Genomic DNA, 6000 nt, shown 5'->3' with positions numbered 1-6000 from the left:
AAGCGGGTGGCGCTGTGGTCTAAACCACTGAGCCTCTTGGACTTGCCGATTGGAAGGTCGGTGGTTCGAATCCCCACGATGGAGTGAGCTCCTCTTGCTCTCTCCCAGCTCCTGCCAACCTAGTGTTCAAAAGAATACCAGTGCAAGTAGATAAATAGGGACCACTGTGGCATTTCTATGCGCTCAGGTTTCTGTCACGGTGTTCCGTTGCACCAGAAGTGGTTTAGTCCTGCTGGCCACATGACCCAGAAAACTTTCAGGCTGAGGGACTAGCGCCGGCTCTATTTTTATAGAGTGGGGTGAGACCAGTCATTTGTATGCTTCCTGACCCAAGTGAGAGGTAGAAGTCTCTCCAAGTCCTACCTGGATGTGCTGGATATTGAATCTGGAACTTTCTGCATGCAAAACGTATGCTTCACCACTGCACCACACCCTTCCCTCTGTGTCTAGGACATTATTGTTGTTGTTTAGTCGTGTCCGACTCTTTGTGACCCCATGGACCAGAGCACGCCAGGCACTCCTGTCTTCCGCTGCCTCCCGCAGTTTGGTCAAACTCATGCTGATAGCTTCGAGAACACTGTCCAACCATCTCATCCTTTCTTGTCCCCTTCTCCTTGTGCCCTCCATCTTTCCCAACATCAGGGTCTTTTCCAGGGAGTCTTCTCTTCTCATGAGGTGGCCAAAGTATTGGAGCCTCAGCTTCAGGATCTGTCCTTCCAGATACCGCCCTATAGCCGGGGGTCTCAGGGCAGTTCACAGAATAAAATCATGCTATAAAACCACAAAATACCCAATGAAAACAAAAACAACCCAATAGCCCCCCCCCAAACCCCCACATTTGAAAGGGGCATAGGATGCAAATTGGATCAACCAAAGACCTGTTTAAAAAGGAACATTTTTGCCTGGCATCTAAAGGTGTATAATGAAGGTGCCTGGCGAACTTCCCTGGGGAGAGAATTCCACAGACGGGGAGCCACTGCGGAGAAGGCCCCGTTCTTGTGTTGTCACCCTCTCGAGGAGGGGGCTTCAGAAGATGATTCAGCACTTTGAATTGGGCTTGGAAACTAATTGGTAGCCAGTGCAGTCGGACCAGGATCAGTGTAATATGCTCAAACTGTCTTGCTCCAGTGAGCAACCTGCCTGCTGAATTCTGCACCAGCTGAAGTTTCCAAACCGTCTTCAGAGGCAGTCCTACATATAACACATCACAGTAATCTTTCAGCAGTGAATGAGCCAGGCTGGAGACAGGAGCAGGGCTTATTGTTATCACCCACCTGGTGGGCCCAGACGGGCGGCTCTTCTACACTCAATGCAGGCAGCAATTCCTTAATATTTCAGTTGAGCAGTCTCCTTATTGAATGGCTTTCAGCAGAATAAACAGGACTGATAAACCCAGGTCTGAGAGTATTGCTGAAAACGTTGCCAGAGAAAAGGATTAATGCCTCCCTCTGCGAGAGAGTTGGCATAATTCAATTAGTTTGCTGCACATCATTATTGCCTTTGTTCCTGCTTGCAATTTCTCCGTTTGCTCTGGTAAACACTTTTTTTGGGTGGGAGGAAGTGGGGTTGGGGGGAAACATGTCTTCCAGCAAACGCTACAAGTTAATTAATTAGCAGGTTGAGGGTCCCCACCTGTCTGCATCCCTGGTTTCTTATCTTCTGGCTGAGTTTCTGCCGGACTCTGTGCAGAAAAGCTGTGCTGCGGGCGATACACTGAGCGCTTGGCGTCGGAACAAAAGGAACTCCCAGGGCATGCTTCCTGAAACACTCTGTGGGTTGTTAGCAGCAGGTGAGGCACTATGAGCAACCGCCGAGTGCCAACTGCAGCTGCGTGGGAAACAGCTGTCCCTCCACGCTCGGCACATCTGCCTTTTTCTAATCTCGCATCCAGCCTTGTACTTTCCTGTTGTTGCTCTCTTGCAACCAAAGCCCTTGGTCTGTTGATAGGTGAGGATGGTTCCTGCACGCGCTTCTCCAGTGGTAAGTGGCAAAAACAACCCACACATCTCCTTATTTTAAAGTTTATGCCTTCCAGACCCAGAATTTGTGTGTGAGAGACAGAAAGACAGAGAGAGGTATGTTTTATTTTTATGAAGCCACTTTGATGTGCCTATATATCTATATATTAAAACTAACACCCATACTTCTTGATAGCAATTAAGACCAATTGTGTAGGAAACTGCCTCATTCCATACCAGATTTGTCCATCTTCTGGACAAATCCGGCCAGTCTTGTGGTCTTCAATTGGCAGTCTCAGGCAAAGGGTCTTTCTTGTAACTTGTGATGCGATTTTTTAATTGGAGATGCCAGGGTTTCCCCTGGATAGATACCACGGACCAGGAGATGCCAGGGACCTTCTGGGTCTAAGGCATGAGCTTTCCTACTAAGTTACAATATCTCCCCTTATTAAGTTTCCGGAAGAATTGCTACATTGTCCTCCATCCAGCTTGGTTTTGATTACAGTTTAAGGGGAAGGGCCAAAACTCAGTGGGAAAGCAACCGCTTCCACATGTAGAAAATCCCAGGTTTCAGCCCTGACATCTCCAAGTAGAGATTGGAGACAACCCTGTCTAAAGGCCTATAGGGAAAGCAGCTGCCAGTCAAAGTTGACAATATTGAAATAGCTGGACCAGTGGTAGAAGGCAGCTTCCTTTGTTTGTCCTATGCTCCCAGTTTTTAAATTTTCTTTTAAGGTATAGGAAAGTAATTTAAGGTGGGCTAAGAATAAAAGTGGGACACGGGTGGCTCTGTGGGTTAAACCACAGAGCCTAGGACTTGCTGATCAGAAGGTCGGCGGTTCGAATCCCCGTGGCGGGGTGAGCTCCCATTGCTCGGTCCCTGTTCCTGCCAACCTAGCAGTTCGAAAGCACGTCAAAGTGCAAGTAGATAAATAGGTACCGCTCCGGCGGGAAGGTAAATGGTGTTTCTGTGCGCTGCTCTGGTTCGCCACAAGCGGCTTAGTCATGCGGGCCACATGACCGGAAGCTGTACGCCGGCTCCCTCGGCCAGTAAAGTGAGATGAGTGCCGCAACCCCAGAGTCGTCCATGACTGGACCGAATGGTCAGGGGTCCCTTTACCTTTACCTTTAAGAATAAAAGTGGAGAAACAGATATTTGCAGCACACACTTTACTTTGAAAGCATCTTCCTACCCCTCAAAGAGTTCTGGGCACTGTAAAGGTAAAAAAGTAAAGGACCCCTGGACAGTTAAGTCCAGTCAAAGGCGATTATGAGCTTGCAGAACTCATCTCGCTTTTCAGGCCGAGGGAGTCGGCATTTGTCCACAGACAGCTTTCCGGGTCATGTGGCCAGCATGGCTAAATCACTTATGGTGCAACAGGACACCATGATGGAAACCAGAGCGCACGGAAACGCCGTTTACCCTCCCGCCCCAGTGGTACCTATTTATCTACTTGCACTGCTGTGCTTTTGAACTGCTAGGCTGGCAGGAGCTGGGACAGAGGAACCGGAGCTCACCCCGTCGCGGGGATTCAAACTGCCGACCTTCTGATTGGCAAGCCCAAGAGGCTCAGTGATTTAGACCACAGCACCGCTCGCAACCTGGAGCTGGGCACTGTAGTTTGCTTGGAATGGTAACTCTGTGAACTGCATTGCCCAGAATTCTTAAAGGGGGTACATGTGCTTGGAATGTGCTTTAGACTGAGACACAGTGCGTACACAGCTATTGTCCTAGTGGGAACACTCAGTAGGGATGAGCAGGGTACCTTTTTGAAACCCTAAAGAGCAGCTGCAAATCTGTGTAGACCATACTGAGCTAGATGGTCTAACTCAGTGTACGGGGCAGTTTGCTATGCATTCACAAACCACTACCAAACCTGGTTTTCATCATGAAATATTTTTTGATGGGGGAGAAATGAAGTCCGTGTGCTTGCTGCAATCAACAACGTCTCTGTTTACTTCTTTCAGCTCTTCTAGAAACCATGGTCTGTAGGTATATCTACCCTGCAGGCACAAACAGTTTAATAGTTACCACAGCACCATGGGAACAGCGCTTCTGTAAATAGTGCTTGAAATGTCTAATCATGGAAAGGTCTTGACATGCTTATTGCTGACTAAACTACAATTCCCAAGGTCCTTTGAGGAAGGGCCTGATGTTACAGTGGAACAAATCTGATAAAAGGTTCTAAGTGAGGTTACAGGGAACCTGGCAGCGAATCCTGGGATCTAGCAAAGCTACAATTCCTAGCACCCTTAACAAACCACTGTGGCTGGGTGACATAGGTAAGGTAAAGGGACCCCTGACTGTTAGGTCTAGTCGCAGATGACTCTGGGATTGCGGTGCTCATCTCGCTTTATTGGCCGAGGGAGCTGGCGTACAGCTTTCAGGTCAAGTGGCCAGCATGACTAAGCCGCTTCTGGCGAACCAGAGCAGTGCACGGAAACACCATTTACCTTCCTGCCAGAGCTGTACCTATTTATCGCCTTGCACTTCATGCTTTTGAACTGCTAGGTGGGCAGGAGCAGGGACCGAGCAATGGAAGCTCACCCCGTTGCGGGGATTCGAACTGCCGACCTTCTGATCGGCAAGTCCTAGGCTCTGTGGTCTGCTGATCCCTTATTTTCAAATCTGAAAGTTGACAGCTATGGTCCCAGTTAGTTTTGCCATTTTGGCATAATCTAGCATTTTACCTTGCCATTCTTCCCTGTTTGGAATTGTTTCTTACTTCCTGAAATCTCTTTGTTGCCCCCCTCCCCAAACCCTGAAATGAGACCTCTGGGTCTAACACCTGCTGCCTTGTAGTCAATTCAAGTTAATTGCTCTGCCTCTAATCCCCATGTCAGCCTAGCTTACAGCTGCTCCTTCTCACCTGTAATTACTTGACTGTATTTGCACAGGACTGTGTCCTCCAGACTGGGTTGATTAATTCTCGGTGAGTTATAATTGTAATGGGCTGCCTTTGTTGATGTAGGCTGCAGTCCTAGCCCTGTTTACCTGGGAGTAATCCCTAGTGTATTCAGTGGGACTTCCTTATGAGTAGGTTAAGGTCGTGCTGTTAGTCACCTGTTGAAAAAAAGAAGAGATGTGGTTTGAAATATGTATGCGACAAAACTGCAGAAGGCTTTATTCTTCCCTTCCTCCAGTAAATCCATATTTCATTGAAAGAATCATTTGTACACAGACAGGGCTGTTGGCGTAAGAAATTCACAACACAAAAAATGGGGAGTTGGAAAACTCTTGCAAGGGGCGGCAATGGAGCTCAGCATATCGTAGGATTACTGTAATAATTACCTGCAACTTCATAAGAATTTATATTTAAAGTAGATAATTAAATGAGCAAATTGAATGAATTTGGATATACAGAAGGTATTAAAAAATAAATTTAAGGAACCGCAGAAAGAGGGGGAAGGAAGTCAGACTTGGAAATGTTAAAATGGTTGTAAAATTAATGAAATGCATGAATTTGAAAAGTATAAATAAAAACTTAAAACAAACAAACAAACAATGGAACTTGGTGGAGCTTGTCCATGAAGCTAATGGAGGACCGAGCAGGTGAAAAAGTGTGAGAGTTGTCTCACAGTCAAAATGCAGCACATGTTATCTCAGGTGTGTGAATGCAGGGAACCCTCATTTCATCAAAGGTATATATCCCACTTCTAGGGACGCGGGTGGCGCTGTGGGTTACACCACAAAGCCGAGGACTTGCCAATCAGAAGGTTGGCGATTCGAATCCCCGCGACGGAGTGAGCTTCCGTTGCTCGGTCCCTGCTCCTGCCAACCTAGCAGTTCGAAAGCACGTCAAAGTGCAAGTCGATAAATAGGTACTGCTCCAGTAAACAGCATTTCCATGCGCTGCTCTGGTTCGCCAGAAGCGGCTTAGACATACCGGTCACATGACCCAGAAGCTGTATGCTGGCTCCCTTGGCCAATAAAGCGAGATGAGCACCACGACCCCAGAGTCGGCCATGACCGGACCTAATAGTCAGGGGTCCCTTTACCTTTATATATCCCACTTACTCTGTCACATGTAAACCCTGTCAG

General features: G+C 47.6%; 1 protein-coding gene across 1 annotated transcript in view; it reads left to right on the top strand.

Annotated features, from left to right (window-relative positions):
- The first annotated feature begins 1773 nt into the window (after nt 1-1773).
- ATP8B4 (ATPase phospholipid transporting 8B4 (putative)) overlaps nt 1774-6000 on the top strand; it is a 113975-nt gene continuing 109748 nt past the window's right edge. Inside the window, exon 1 of the mRNA XM_083712493.1 lies at nt 1774-1980. The gene's annotated coding sequence lies outside the window, so the exon portion shown is untranslated. The remainder of the gene's footprint in view (nt 1981-6000) is intronic.

This window comes from Podarcis gaigeae (genome assembly GCF_964106915.1).
Source record: "Podarcis gaigeae genome assembly, chromosome: 14".
Lineage (NCBI taxonomy): Eukaryota > Metazoa > Chordata > Lepidosauria > Squamata > Lacertidae > Podarcis > Podarcis gaigeae.
Note: the sequence above shows the minus strand (reverse complement) of the source record. Positions and strands in the feature narration are given on the sequence as shown.